This window comes from Protopterus annectens, chromosome 3.part0 (assembly GCF_019279795.1).
Source record: "Protopterus annectens isolate FY-2018-M chromosome 3.part0, PAN1.0, whole genome shotgun sequence".
Taxonomy (NCBI): Eukaryota; Metazoa; Chordata; order Ceratodontiformes; family Protopteridae; genus Protopterus; species Protopterus annectens.
In genome coordinates, this window is record NC_056731.1 from 387103664 (window position 1) to 387119897 (window position 16234).

At 39.3% G+C, this 16234-nt stretch overlaps 1 protein-coding gene across 2 annotated transcripts in view; it reads right to left on the reverse strand.

Moving 5' to 3' along the window:
• The window catches only part of STARD3NL (STARD3 N-terminal like), a 695992-nt gene extending 684441 nt beyond the window's left edge, over positions 1-11551 (reverse strand). For both annotated transcript variants that reach the window (XM_044064833.1, XM_044064834.1), the window contains exon 1: positions 11422-11551. The gene's annotated coding sequence lies outside the window, so the exon portion shown is untranslated. The remainder of the gene's footprint in view (positions 1-11421) is intronic.
• Positions 11552-16234: the final 4683 nt, after the last annotated feature.

A 16234-nucleotide genomic window follows, 5' to 3' on the forward strand; every position in this document is an offset into this window, starting at 1 on the left:
TCAGTCTGCAACACTTTAATACTTATAAAGAAACAACAATTGCATGTGTTGTATTGTTTTCTTGTTTTGTTTGTTTTATTTTGTTTTGGGTAACTTTTATTTCATTTTGATAGTCCAGGGACTAAACTGTTTGTCGGCAGCACCACTTTACCAGTGCAAGTCTCTGATATAATCTAAATAAACAGCAAACCATGTTCTGTCATAGTCTGGAGCCCAGCAAAAATTTAGGAGCTTTGCTTTGGTACTCTCTGTCTCTCTCTCTCTCCAGTTATTACTTTCAAACACATTAGGCAAGTGTTGAAGAATAAACAATCAACAAGAGATTCCTGAATATAGGACCCAATTCAATGGGAAAAATCAGCTCTAAAGCTTGTGGAACAAAATCCTATCTTACACAAGTTCTTTTGAAGGTCCAGGCAGATTTTGTAATTAAAAAAACAAAATACACATCTAAGAGTTCTGAGACTTGATTTTTTTCCCTCCCACTCCCTAATACTTTCCTCTAGTTCTCTATTTCTGGCACATATGGCACCTAGTGCTCTGTATGTATAAATTACTTTTTATAGAGCAGCTCACCAAGGGAAGTCCATTTCACAAAAAAAGAGAAAATATTTTTCTTGGCAAAGAATTTGGTTGTAGGAGGCCACGTCATTTTTGGTCAAAGTGTTTTGAAGCAGTCTCTGTGCTGACATAATTCTTGCTCTAGAAGAACATTTGCATCAAGGCCTTCTGTGTCTTAAATGTGCCTCCTTCCCATGTTGTCTTAATTTTAAGTTCTTAGACACTGACACAGTGTGCTTTGCTTAAATCACAGAAATGTCTTGGACCCCAGTATTAAAAAGAGTACTGTGGGCTTTCCCATACAACCATACAAAAAGGTATATAGTGTGTTGAAAAAAAAAAAAGTCAAAACACAAACACACACAACTTGAAATAACGAAGATATGGATATTTGGATTACTATACTTTGTTTTTCTGCTCCTTAGATTCACTAACTTATTCTTCTCCATTTAGTCTGACTATAGACAACAACAGTGTGGAACAGCTTCATGTTTTATACACACATCATTTTAGACTTGCTTGTAGTTACCCTGAAACAGGAAACCGACTCCATTGGGAGGCTGACTTCTCACCATTTGATACATGCTTTTTAGGTCAAACATCTTCCATAGGATAGATCCAAAACATGTTTTTAAAATGTTTATATTGTTATGGTCAGGTTTTCTGAAGTGGCCTTAGGCAGATTCCTGCTGCATGATATTATTTCTGAAGCTCTTTAGCTACAGAAATGTTTGTTGCTCCACACTAGTTAATGGATTTAGGCTAAAGACTTCAACCACTAGGCTTTTGTGCTGATACTGATTGCCATTGTATGGCTATTTCTTAAGTCTAGAATGTTACATTGAAATTCACAAGCTGTAAACACACATTTTCATACATATCACCATGAAACAAATTAGCTGAAGTAAGCAAAAGCTCAGAACACATGTACTCAATCAACATGAGACTGCGCAAATGACACCCTCCAAAAATAAAGGAAGAATTTTTGAAGGGGGAAAGCCCACTGCACCCTCATGTGGGAGAGCTATCCTCCCAACCTCCTTTATCTGTGTATTCTCTCTCCAATGTTGCTCTGAGTGAGAGAAAAGGTGATCATTCATAAAGATGGGAAAAAAAATCTGCTAGCTATGTCAGACATCAAACGACATTTTGCATTTTGAGCCTACAAATATCACTACAATAGGCAGCGAGCAATAATAATGTTACAACAATTGTACCTTATGTCACAATGTTCAAGCAAACTCTAACATGAGCAACGTCATTTGTTGACTCTCAGTGTCAGCCATGGTACACTATGTACTAACAGCAACAATACTCTGCACAATATACCTTGTTAATAGCAATACTGGTAGACATGATAATAGTACTAGACAGTGACTGTCTTCTAGCTAATTACCAGCAGATAATGTCATTTCAATTATGTATGAGTGCATAATCCACATGGAGAGGCATGTCATTGGTTCTTAATGCAAGTGACCATTTCTGCTTTTGTTGCAGGTTCAGTAATAAAAGTGATACTAAGTCTGATGAATTTTGTTACACTTAGTCTGTAGATACTTAAGCACAATTATATACTTGTACACCTCATCAAGGGCCCTTTGCCTCAAGGTGCAGTGATCATGGAGTTGATTATATTAGGTAGGGTGTTCAGGGGGTGCAATCCACTTCATGAGAGCTGTCTTCTTCAGAAATCACAGTTCAGATTTTATTTGTTCATTAGTAAGTACTGGGCTAACTTCCCTTGAGGGTCATTAAGCCTATCCAAGTTTCAGTTTTGCTCTCAAATTAACCTATCCCATTTGGTTACAGATTGGTCTTACCCATCCCATGGTTGATAATTATATATATTACCCCTAATGAGAATAACTGGGATCATACTATATTTTGAGTGGAATAAAGCATGTTGGAGCTGCCTCTGTCTATTAGTCGTAAAAGGGCCAGTCCTGGATACATTTTCTGTTTCCTATTATCCAAGTTCTGCTTAAATATGGGCAGGCATGATCTTGGTTTTATGTGGATGGGAAGTCTGTTCCAGAGCAGTGGCAGCGGTATCCTCTATGAGATATATCTGTCCTTCCAAACAATTTTTTTTTCCAATATCTGGTGCTTCCTGACCCAGTCGGCATCCTGCTTCTACAGCTAGGCTGACCCACTCAAACTTTCCCATTAAAAGTCTCCTTCCCGAAAAGGATGCTGCCCTAAGAAACTGTGCTCTAGCACACAAGTCTCTGAAGTCAGACCTGCAGTTTAAAAAGGCTGACCCACTCAAACTTTCCCACTAAAAGTCTCCTGCCCGAAAAGGATGCTGCCCTAAGAAACTGTGCTCTAGCACACAAGTCTCTAAAGTCAGACCTGCAGTTTAAAATGGCTGACCCACTCAAACTTTCCCACTAAATGTCTTCTGCCTGAAAAGGACACTGCCCTAAGAAACTCTGCTCTAGCACACAAGTCTGTGAAGTCAGACCTGTGTTTAAAAAGTTTAATACGTTATGCTGTTCTATTAAATATTCCTATGTATTGTAAAGCTGACCTGGTTCTAAAGGCACCATTTAGGCTATCCCCACAATAATTTGGCTCTATCAACCCTGTTTAAATTAACCAGTTTTCCCATAGGTCTCTTATACCCAAAATAAAACACCTTGAATAGTATAATTTTATTTTGCCCTCCCACACATAGCCCATAAAATTATACTCTACAGTTACAAAATATCCTGGAAATGTATAAAATACAGCATAAAACATTGACCATACACTAGTGTAAAACACAAATAAAAATGTACAGCCTTAAATCTAGATTAATCCTACTATGACACATACCAAAAACCTGAGCGATACTTGGAGTTGGTGTTAGCCCCGCTCCACTCGCCCTCGTTGCGCTCAGGCTTTTTCCGCTCCTCTCCCTGCCCCCTATTCCCACCCGCCCCCACTGGTGCTACATTTAAACTACAATATAGCCACTCCCCACTTACTAAACACCAATCAGCAACTCATACATCACTGAAAAGCCCTCCCCCCTCTATCCATTTCAATTTCTCTCACACTTCCATGCCTTGAAAACCCTCATAAATTCCTTCAGACTATAGTGGCTATTTCAGTTCAGCTGCCCCGCAGCAACTTCACTAACCTCTCTTGCTGATTGTTTGTTTTCTTGACCTGCTTCTCTCAAACGGTGCTGCCCCACTCCCCCTATCACTTCTCACTTCCAATTATCCAATCAAACAAACCTATCATCCCCCACTCCAACACAGAGAACCACACCCTTAACAACAGCTCTCAAACAACTACTGTTAACACTCATAGCCACACCCAATCTCTCCCTCAACAAATCAATTTTCCCCCTGCCCTCAACACCCACATTCCTCAACCTCTCATTCTCACTTTAACCCTCTCTTCTCTCTTCCTCCAATCTCTCCTCTCCACCTACCACACACAACTTAACATTACTCCCCCTCCTCCATGGCAAACTGACTCCACTACAAGGCCCACTAAACACAACCATCCCCCTCCTCCATTAGAAGACCCCTCCTCCACTCTACCACCCTCCTGCCTATATAGATATACAACCTACAAACTTCAACCCCACTTATCCAGTAGACTAGCAAAAGCATTCCACAAACTGAATAAACTTTATCTATACCTACTCCAAAAACTCTTATGTTGTGGCGACATACACCCAAATCCTGGACCCAAAAATTGCAATAGCTCGAATTCTACATGCTCTAATCCTCTATATGTAAGCCCTACCTCATCCCTTCTCCTTCTACATATAATAAGAAGCATTCTCAACAAAACACTAAACCTCCATGCCCTACTAGCCCAATATAAACCTGAAATCGTAGTACTAACAGAAACTGGGCTTAAACCAGAACATCACAACAATGACATAACTGCCCCAGGCTACAGTGTAATACGCAAAGACAGGACAGGAAAAAAGGGAGGAGGCATGGCATTACTGTACCAGAGCCACCTCTCTATAGAACAGTTTGCATGCAACTCCCAGGAAGTGCATGACATAGAAGTTATCCTAGCCAGACTAAAACTTAACTCCAATAAACAAATTATTATTGCTGGAGGCTATATCCCACTAGGCAATAATACTGGCATTCTAGAAAAATCTTCTCACCTGGTTGACTTCATCCCTTCCACAAGAAACCATACTTTTAGGTGACTTTAACATTGACTGGTCAGAATGTATCAGCCAAAATCCCTCTACCCACATATCTACCCCCACCATAATAGACAAAACCACTAAATGGCAGTCAGTCTTGGACTGGATACTCGTTACTGACCCCAGTCAGACCCACCAATCATGCTGTCTCCCTGACAGCCTGAGTGACCATCAAGCAACATACATAGCTAGACACCGGTCTCACCAACCAAATCAGCCTATTCTCAGGGTCATATGTAACAAAAAATCTTTAGAGCACAAGATATAATCAACTCCCTAAAATGTTGCATTTGGACTCCCTTAAAACAACTAACACTAGATGAAGCTGTAGAGTACTTTAACTCAATCTTTTTAAACATCCTAAACTCCCATGCTCCACCTAGGACCACTAGAATTAAAACCAACCACGCATCATGGCTATCAAAAGAAACAAGGTTCATAATGAAAGAAAAAGACAAAGCCTGGTCACAACTTCATAAACATAAAACCCCTGTCTTAAAACAGAGATACCACGAGCTCCGTAACCAAGCCAAAAGACTAACAAAACTTGACAAAACTAACTACTATAAAACTTTACAGGAAAAACACAACAACCCTCAAAAATTCTGGGCCTCAATAAATAACCTAATAAACAGAGTTCCAATGCGAAAACAAAACTAATAAACACTAAACGCACTGTTAGAGAAAAAGTAAAACGCCGGATTCCAAAACCGTATCCAAAAAATTATTGTATAACAAGCAACATAAACGATAAAACGCTTAACGAATCACCGCGTTTTTCATCTAATAAATGGTATTAGATGAAAAACATGGTGATTCGGTAAGCTTTTTATTGTTTATGTTGCTTGTTATACAATACATTTTTGGATACGGTTTTGGAATCCGGCGTTTGACTTTTTCTCTAACAGTGCATTTACTCAATAAATAACCTACTACACCCAGGAAAAACTACCACTCCTTCCCCTGTACTACCAAATAACCTAGACAACATCCCCACCCAATTTAACAAATACTTCACCGATACAATCCAAGCCCTTGCCAATTCCCAAAGCACTAACACTAACCCCACAACATTAGCAACCCCCACACTTTCCAATGCAGAAAATAACCTCCCCAGTTTCTGCCTACAGCCAGTCACAACTAATACAATTGCTAAGCTCCTAAAAAACTTAAACCAACAACTCCAGCAGCTGACAACCTACCTGCAGAATTCCTACAAATTACTGCAGAAGCAATAGCCTATCCTGTGTTCATCGTCATTAACAGATCAATAGCAGAATACAAAATACCCCACCCTTGGAAAATATCTCACATTATACCTTTACACAAAGGAGGCCAATCCCGTGAACTCACAAACTATCGTCCCATAGCAATTCTATCTCCCATATCAAAAATATTACAAAGAATAGTCCATTCCCAGCTTATGCACTACCTCCTAAAACACAACCTGCTATCCTCATCCCAGCATGGTATTAGACCCTCCCATAGCAAGACCACAGCATTGCTCTCATTTTCAGACACTGTCAATACCCACAGAAATAATGGTCTACTAGTATCCTCCATATTCCTAGACTTATCCAAGGCCTTTGATATGGTCAACCATAGAATGCTCCTGAATACCCTCGCTACCCTTAACATAAGCTCCTCTACCATATCATGGTTTGGGAACTACTCATCTAATTGTCAACAGGCAGTCCTATGGCAGAACCAATTGTCCCCCTTACTTCCAGTAACTATAGGTGTCCCACAAGGGTCCATCCTCGGTCCACTACTATTTTCAATATTTACTAACCAGATTACATCATCTTCACTCTCTGCCTCTATAGTGCAATATGCTGATGACACCACTCTTATATGTGCCGCACCCACCCTGAATGAACTAAAAACCATAACTCAAAAAAACTCTACCTTAGCTGAAGAATGGTTCACTAATTTCAAGCTTATACTCAATCCCAAAAAAAAAACAAACTCATTCTCTTCTACCCTGGTAGATCTCCTCCCATAGACAATAGTTTTGTCATAACATCTAAAGATAACACCCTTATCACCCCAACATCTCACACTAAACTCCTAGGCATTGAAATTGACAACAATCTGAAATTTGACATCCATATCGCCCAAACAATCAAAAAGGTCAACAAAAAGATGGGACTCCTTTATAGGAACCACCAATACATGACCAAACACACCAAAGCCTCCATGGCTAGAACTCATCTGCTACCCATCCTCCTATATGGCTCCCCTATCTCAACTAACCTACACCAAACAGAACTACCCAAGATGGAATCTTGCTACAACAAGATTGCCAAATTTGCTACCGAGGCCACCCATAGATCCCATCATTGCCTAGCCCTTAAACAACTCAACTGGCTCGAGTTTCCACAGCTGTTCCAACTCAACCAACTAACAATCGCACATAAGCTCTACTACCATCCTGACAAACCCTGCCCTGAAACAACTAATTTCCCCCTATAACCCCTCCAGAAATTTAAGATCTGCACACCGGAATCACATAAATATCATCAAACACACAAATGAAGCAGGTAAATCTCTCTTTGCCTGCTCCATTGCCAGATGTTGGAATACTCTCCCAGATCACCTAACTTCAACATCCTCTACTAACCAGTTCAAAAAACTTCTCAAAACACACTATTTAAAGAAATGGCTATGCCCGTGTCACCCCCCCCCCAGGCTAAGTTATACTAACCTAAATAAAGTCAGCTATATTAATATATTATAATGTTTGCTAAGTATGCTCAAGCTACTATAGCAAGCTACTCCATGCTTTTATCCTGTGAATAAGTTTTTCACTGTATTATACTCAACTATTATTGAACCTTATTGAATTTTTAACTACTGTATTGTATTGTACTGTATTGTGGTGTATTATACTGTATTGTGTTATATTTGGAGCTTTTCTCCCTGGGCCTCCGCTGAAAACAGACCTGTGTCCAGTCGGACCTTCCCGGTAAACACATGTAAAATAAATAAATTCTGCTGATGTTGCAGAAGAGGCTTCAATCCCTAGATTTTTATAAAAAGCAGTCCTATTCTGTTTATGGCAGTGGTTTCTTTTGCAGAATTTCTCTCAGAAGTTTAATCTATTTGGTGCTGGTAGTGTAGCAAATCTGTCAGAAACAGCATAATTTTTGGTATTGAACTATGAATTCCAATAAGCCCACTTTTAATAATGCAATGTTGGTAAATGTCTTAGCTTGCCTTTTCCCATCAGCAACAAATCTGCAGACAATGCTGTTCAGTAACTACCCTGACTGATGGACTGTTGGTCATCATAAAATGACCAACCAGCAAACAGAACCCCACATGGACAACATCATTCACCAAGTAATCTTATGACAATGTTGAGTCAATGTCCAACCAGAGAGATTATGGTCTAGGATACCAAAATAGCAAATGGTTATTAATCAGCAGCAAGCAATCGTGGTAAGTGCTACAATTCCCATTAATAAGTAAGTTGCATTTGTGTATATTTATTTATTTATTTACTTATTTTTATTTCCAGTTTGTTTGCCAGTATGGTCCATTGTGCCATGAGAAGCCCATTTTCAATGGTGTCCGGGGGAGAAAAGCTCCAGAGAAGTACAAAGTACACATAGCAATAAGACAAATATAATATACATAGAAATGAAAGAAGTTACAGAGTAACAGGTTGTAATAACAATACAAATTACATTTCTTATAAAATATGCCTGTTCCAACAGTTACTGTTAGGAGTTATGAGACAATAGGTGGCTCTTTAGCAGATATATTAGCTTGTGGAGAGTAACTGTGGTTGGGAAAGCTATGTAGGATGGGAGTAGGAGCATTCCCACTGTGTGTTTACATGGGAGTGGAGTAAAGTTTTGAAAGCAGAGAGTTTGCTAGTAGTACGTATGTGTGGTGGAAGTGAGTTCCAGTGGCATGCTACGGAGAAGGATAGGAGATTATTGCCTGGTGGACAGACAGGCTTATGCAGCCCAATAAGATTTTGAAAGTTGGATCTTAGACATCTATTTGGTTGATGCATTCAGAAAGTAGAGGTAAGGGAGGGGCGGAGAGAGGGGCTAAAAATACGTTTGTGTGCTTGGATTAGTTGAGTATAGATGAGGTACTTGGGTAGCTCAAGCCATTTCAGTTGATGTAGGGATTTACAGTGGTGGGTAGAGGATCTGTGACCTGTAGCAAATTTAGAAATTTTGTAGTAGCAGGAGGGAGAGTTTTGACTTGAGGGAGGATTGAAGATTAGTAAGGATAGAGGCTCCATATAACAGGGAAGGGATGAGGTAAGTAGTAGCAAGAGTGGTCCTGGTGGCAAGAGAGGTGAAGCGGTAGTGGTGGTAGAGCATGCCAAGTTTCTTCTGTGTCTTTTTGATGTTTACATGTAGATGGCTATCAAACTTTAGTTGGTTATCAATGAGGACTCCTAATAGTTTTGCAGTGGGGACTATTTCGAGAAGTGTGTTATTTTGGCTGGTGATAGATAAAGAGTCTTTATCTAGGATGGTGGTTTTAGAAGGGGTGAATATCATTAATTTGGTCTTGGATGCATTGAGTGCCAGGTGGTTGTCAAGCATCCATTGTTGAGTATGTCCTTCCTATCAACCCTCAGAGTGAGCAGGTATTAATTTGTCAGTGGCCTCATTGACAGACATATAGTTCACAAAAATTACCTTCTGTAAGGATAAGTGCTGATATTTCCTAAAGTACATATTAGGTAACATCCCTATCAATGATTACTTTAGCCGGCTCTAGAAAAAAGTTATGACTTAAGGTAACTCTTGTTTTCAAAGTAAAATATCCTACAGCACTTCCCAAAAGATTAAGGGAATTTTCTTGGTGCCCTGGCCAAAACTTCCTTAGCTAATATGAATACCACCTTAGGTCTCCCCCTCAACAGAGGCCACTGGCATAAAGTAACTATTCCTATCAACAAGAGAGAGAGAAAATAGATAAATAAACAGACAGATAGATAAAATGATAAAAGCCTATAGTCATGAATGGAAAAGTCAGCACAAGCAAAGCCTTACTGTGCTGCATATGGCCTCAGCACAGAGAATTGCAATTATCATCTTAAGTGAGCAATTCTGTTCTATTTGTCAGCTTGTACATGAATGTACTGCTACTGTTAGTAGGGGAAATTAACACTGCTCTGAAATATATGCACTGTGTGTCCTTCATACCATTCTTTTAATCCTCAAGGCAAGTTTTAATGTAATACCTCCATATTATGTTACAAATTAAAGCAGGATCAAGATGAAAAAGACATCTTCATAAACCAAAGCTTGGGCTGAGGTAATCCTCGACTTGGGCAACCTACAATGGATGACTTACTAACAGTGGGTTATTGTCAGCTTTCAAACAAGTAGAGTTACTTCTTTTTGTTTTTTTGCAAATCGTGATTTACAAAAGTAATGTTACCTAAAAGTGGAGAGACTGTTTAATATACTGGTCTTCAAAAAATTAATCAGTCCAGTAACACCTGAATCTAAGCACCACAAAAGAAAGCCACTTAAAGATTTGCAGTCTATTAACATTCAGTAACAGCTACAGATAGTATGTATCTTAATAGAATAAGCCTTGGAGAACAATGTAATTTGAAATAGTCTGAGTTGTAAATCTGCTTGCAAAGTAATTCAGAATTGTGGTGTGGATGCTAATAAGTTGTTTCAAGATGAAGTGTCATTTAGTTTACTGTTATTTACTAGGACACTTGTCAAGCAAACATAGTAGTGACTAGACTAATTAGTTGATTACCAGCCCCAAAGGAGAAGAAAAAGGAAGCAGCCAAAATTATTTGTCTGTGGATATCCCACCATGTCCACACTTGGGCAGAAATGTTTTTCTAGGCAAGCTAAAAATCTGTGGTATACACTGAAGCATGGGTCTGTGCTTTGTATTTTCTAATTTTGCTTGATAATATTTATAAGCATTCCTGAGCTCTGCACTGGGGTAGTTGTTAAGGAGTTCAGAAATAGTTCTTACTTTTCCTGAAAACCTAACGTAAATCCCAGGACATCTTGCTGACATAATGAGTGTTGGTAGAGGGGAGGGGGGATTCCCAGCACAGGCATATTTCCTCAACTGTTCAGCATTAAATAGACATAAATTTTCATTGTCTATCTTTTGGGAAATTACCAGCTGAAGAAAAAACAACTTGGTTGGAACTTCAGACACACACATGGCCATCAGTAAGTTAACACGAGGCTGGTACATGTATAAGAGCATTTGACTGTTATAATTTTGAGAATTCACACACGCACACACTCACACACACACACACACACACACACACACACACACACACACACACACACACACACAAATCAAAATCTGTGTATAATGACATGTCTTTCACTGCAACGCCAAAATCAGACATGTTGTTTGTCACTTGGTCATTTAACCCTTGTTGACTGGAAAAAACAAAATGATCACACTGCATCCTGATTCTTAAAAATAACGTTCCTGCACTTTTTTTGCATAACCCTTAGATAAGCTTATTTGCTACGGCCTGAGCCTGCTGCCTTGCATGCCATCTGAAGTCCACTCCCTTGATATGCAACACTATACCTCAACATTTTGTTTTATTTTCATGTTATCAGAAAGCAGAAATGTTATCAAATTTAAGAAGAGTAGATAAGATCAAGTGTGAAAGCAGCAATATATTACATAAAGCTAAAAGGAACAGGACTTACCATGGAGTTGTTTCAAGTACGAAGATGATGAGGAAATATAACACCAAAATAATTTATCCAAACTGAAAGTACACTGGGAAGCAAAACGAGAAAGCATTTACAGCAGGAGGGGTTGGACTCCTTCTGACAGAGACATCATCAGTACTGTGACATCAGCAAAAGAGGTGGAGATATGTTTATGTCCCTTCCCTCAAGCCAGTGTCATAAAGCAAGCTGTCTAACCATTGCAGAGTAACAGCATCAGCTTGTCTCTGGTATGGTGTTCTAGCAAATTACAGCACTTAGAAACCTAACCGGGAAAAGCCGAAAGATACAACAACAAAAGTACTAGCTTGTTCCTTTTCAGTGAAAGTAAACAGAAGGTTGACAAACAGTTCATATAACAATAGTAAATGTTTTACTGCATCAGAAATAGGAACTGTGTAACATCCAGAATATTTATTTATTTAACAGTATACAAAGTAGATATATCAGAACAGTGACTGCAATTGAAGTAGCAGCTACGAGTGTTCCTGAAAATTATTTTACATATTGATTCTTATTCTTCCTCTGGCCAGAATTTGCAGACTATATTCGACCACTGTTTTTCAGGCTTCCTTCTCTCTGTCATCATTTTGTCTTATTGACGATTTATATATCTCCATCAGTTGCTGTAATCTTAAAAAGAAGTTTCAAAAGATATTAGATAAATTGATAATACTTATACCTTTTGCCTTTAAATGTTTGCCATTGCTTATTATTCAGGAACACGTTTTGGTATATAAATAAAGTGTATGTATGTAAAGAGGTGACTACATGGACTTGCAGCTATGTATCTTTATGAATGATCCTATTGTTTTCAAAAAGTGGATATGGGGGGGGGAGTGAACATTGAATATGTTGGATTAGACAGGGAGGTTTGTGTGAAGTAACTGATGCTGAGTGTGAAAAACTAAGACATTTGCAATGACAATCTTAACTACTTAGAATTACTGCACTTCAACTAACCAAAATGTGTATAATTTTGATACCTTTTTGTACTACCTGCTGGGTAAAAGCACCTCACAGTCAACAGGACTGCAGACCATAAAGAATCAATCTGACTTCTTTCAGTGAGAATTTGCTATTATTACAGACACTATGGCAAGACTGTTAAAATCTCCAGTGAAAAAATATAATTAAAAAAAGATTAATATCCAGAATGAAACCACACACACATACACACACACACACACACACACACACACACACACACACACACACACACACACACACACACACACACACACACATGCTGCAGTGTCATGAGTGGAGTGGTTATTTATTTCACTATTATAGTTTAAATTGTGTCCAAACCAGCAGTCCAGTCATGTATAGCTAATGGCCTGTGATATACAACTCATTAGGTCCACTCACTGGCTCCCTTTTGAAATGCTGGCACATGAAATAAGCTGGAAAAAGACAAAAAAAAATAGGAGAAGAGTGAATCTAGAAAATCACTTCTCTCCTTTAAAAGCTCTTTTTGCAGTGGGAGGCAATCCCACCTGCACACTTCCCCTCGCACACTCCAGACTTAGATATACCAACTCCAAGATTGCTATACCTTGTGGAAAAGGGAATGTTAAAAAAAAATGGTATCTCGGACTTAGTGTATGTTAAGTCTGTTCTTTCAGCCATTTAGTCTCTGTGTTTCGGGACTCGCTCTAGTGGGTCCCAACATTTCAAATGGTTACCCCAGTCATTACAATCTGTGATGAAAAATGTACCACAACAAGGGTTTCTAAACAAAACATTTAGCTAAAAACATTTAAGCCTTTTTTAAATGGTTGTATTGTATAGCAGCATTAAGTCATGTCAGGGGAGAGCAATGGTACATTTATTTAGATACCCATTTAAGATACAGAAACTGAAAATAAATGAATCTCTAGATACACAAACTATACTTCATATCCAAACACTGAAACTTACCAACAGAAGAAATAACAGCAAACAAGAAACTTTGTAGACCATCTGGACTGTAGGCTTTCGGTCTTTTTCAGAGGTACCCTACCTCAAATCACAGAAGAGTGCCTCCCTAAACTATAAAATAGTAGTTAGACCAGTTCCACGTGAGAAAGCATATACTACGTTGTACACAAGGTAACTGAGTCCCAACAGACAGACAGACACACACGCACACACACACACACACACACACACACACACACACACACACACACACACACACACACATACACACACACACTTGAGGTCTACAAGTGCATGACAGTTGTCCTACCTGTGCAATGCCAGGTGTACCTGGCATAATGAAGGGCACTGGCATGGGTACATGTGCATTAAGACATGCAGATAGACAAGGGAAGTGAGCACCTATATGCACTGGCAATCGCATACCCTTGACACACTAAACAATAAAATTCTGAGGAGAAAAACTGTGTTGTTACATCCAAGGTCCATACGTTTGGCATTATGACAGCAGTATAAGGAACAAACTGCAGAAGAAAGGTGTGTAGCACAGTTCAAATCATTTAAAACATACATCAGCCATATAAGCAGTGAACCAATATGCAATGATTAGATTTTGAACAGAAATGTAAAACTGTTTAGTACTATGATAAGCTACTGGCAGTAATACAACACATTTGCCCAGAAGCCCCTAGAGTCTGGTCTGCCTCCTTTGGCAGGTAAGCTGACTTTCTGCAATTTCCTCCTATGAAGCAAAACACAAACAAGAATAATTAATGAGCCCAAGATAAGCCATGCACATCAGAAACAGCCTTTAGCTACAAAGTAAGGCCAACTGTAACATAAAAAAACATGCATTCATCATTATTATGATAGTTTGGCTGTCTCTCCCTAATCTCTTCTTCCTACTGATGGAGAAGTTTAGGATAGTGCCCCTTGAGATCATTATACCTACGCCAGCAATGCTCACCAGAGCAGATGTTGCCCATGGCATTATATGCTATCCTGGAAAGTTAGTAAGTGCCAGGTATCAACGCTGTACAAGGGGTGGTGCATGTGCCAAAGGTGAAGAAAAATCCGGGATTCCTTTCTTGTACCAGACAAGAGATCTTCCACATTCACTTTTCTCAGAAGCCACTTGCCAGGTCAAGTTCTGGAGTACAAATGGTAACTAAGCAGTGCTGTTGCATGGCACAGAAACCATGTGATTTGCATTGACGGTCACTACAGTACTATGATATCCATCTATGCCAGTGTGATGTACATGTTTATTAGCATGGCCAGGACAACAGCTGCATGGTAAATCCAGACAGACATGGCATGCACACCATATGTAACATATGTGCCTGAGCACAACCTCAACAGGTAGCTGGGTAACATGATGCCCATGGACATTGCCATGCTATAAAGTTACATTAGTGCAGACTGACTAAGAAACCACGCATACCTTCACCAAGCACAGTGCACATGCACAAAGCAGACTTAACCTCATAGCTCAAACTTGGGTTAATAATGCATTGGTTTATTGGCTCAATTCAGAGAACAGCATGCTATACTACCTGTGACCCCCGTGCCCTGGCCCAGCAATCAAGGAACTTCAAGCCTCACCACTGACACCAGAGAGGGTGACTCCTAGAAGAGGAAAAAATAACTAATACACACAGTAAGTACAATTTCCCTTAAGTGCACACAGAGATCACAGTCAGTTTGGGGCTGGTTGCTCCCTTGCTCACCAAGTCCCCAATAAGGCTCTCCACTGGCGCAGCTATAGGGTTCAGGTCTCAGCCTAGCTGGGCAAGCTAAAACTACCAGTACCCTCTCTGTCCAACCAGTGCTTCGTGTCCCTGCCCAAGTAGCTGACACACCACACACACACTTTGAGAAGAGGTTATACAACCTCACAGACCCTCCTGGGAAAAGGCTGGCACAGGTTCGCCAGCTGTGCCCCTATTACCCAGACCATATGGTAGTAATTCCTGCCACCACCCAGATAATCATTTTCAGCTACTAAAAGGCCCTTAAAGGAGTGTCCAATTATTACTGTACAATATTATAATCCAATGGTAGTATGACTAATCAGTCAAGGCTTAATTTGGAGTAACTTAGACAGTAAAATCTGTAAATATGTAATGTACTTTAGAGGTTAAATTATCTCTACATAAACCAGCCACAGGTAAAGATTGTAAAATATTTAATAATCAATAATTAAAACACAAGACAAAACTACTACAGTACAATGCAACTCAAGTTCAGAGATCACACAGAAACTTAAAACAATATCGTAGCAAAGATCTGATTTCAAAGAAAAATATTTAGTCTAACTTTCGTCTAAGTTTAACTATTCCTAAAAGAAATCACAGTGCTATAATCCTACATACATACATAAAGCATAAGCAGCGCTGGGTTAGATGTCCAAGATCAAAATGCTTCCCAGTCTCTCACTGAACAATAGTTTTTCAACACTAACTAACAGCTCTGCTAAGGCCCTCCCAAATTACATCATGTTGACACTTGGTCTGGAGTTCCCAGGCAAACAAACTACATTATTTAGCAAGCTAACACCTGCTCAGGAGGCTACAACAATGAAAGGCATTTCATATATACACTCTAGCAGAAACCAGAGCAATAAAGCACCTTCCCATATGTAAATTCTGGCCCTTAACTTTAACCTTAAAACAATGGGCATGAAACCTTCATCCAGACTCACTGGAGCCAACTTGTAAAACATCAAAGAAATTCATAAGATCTTTCCAACTTCAAAAGACACATTTGAAATGCTTGGCTTGGTTTTCCTTACAGCAGATGGCAATGTTGCAACAATCTTGAAGTTTACATTTTACAGTGTTTTCTTTCATTTAAAAACAAAGGC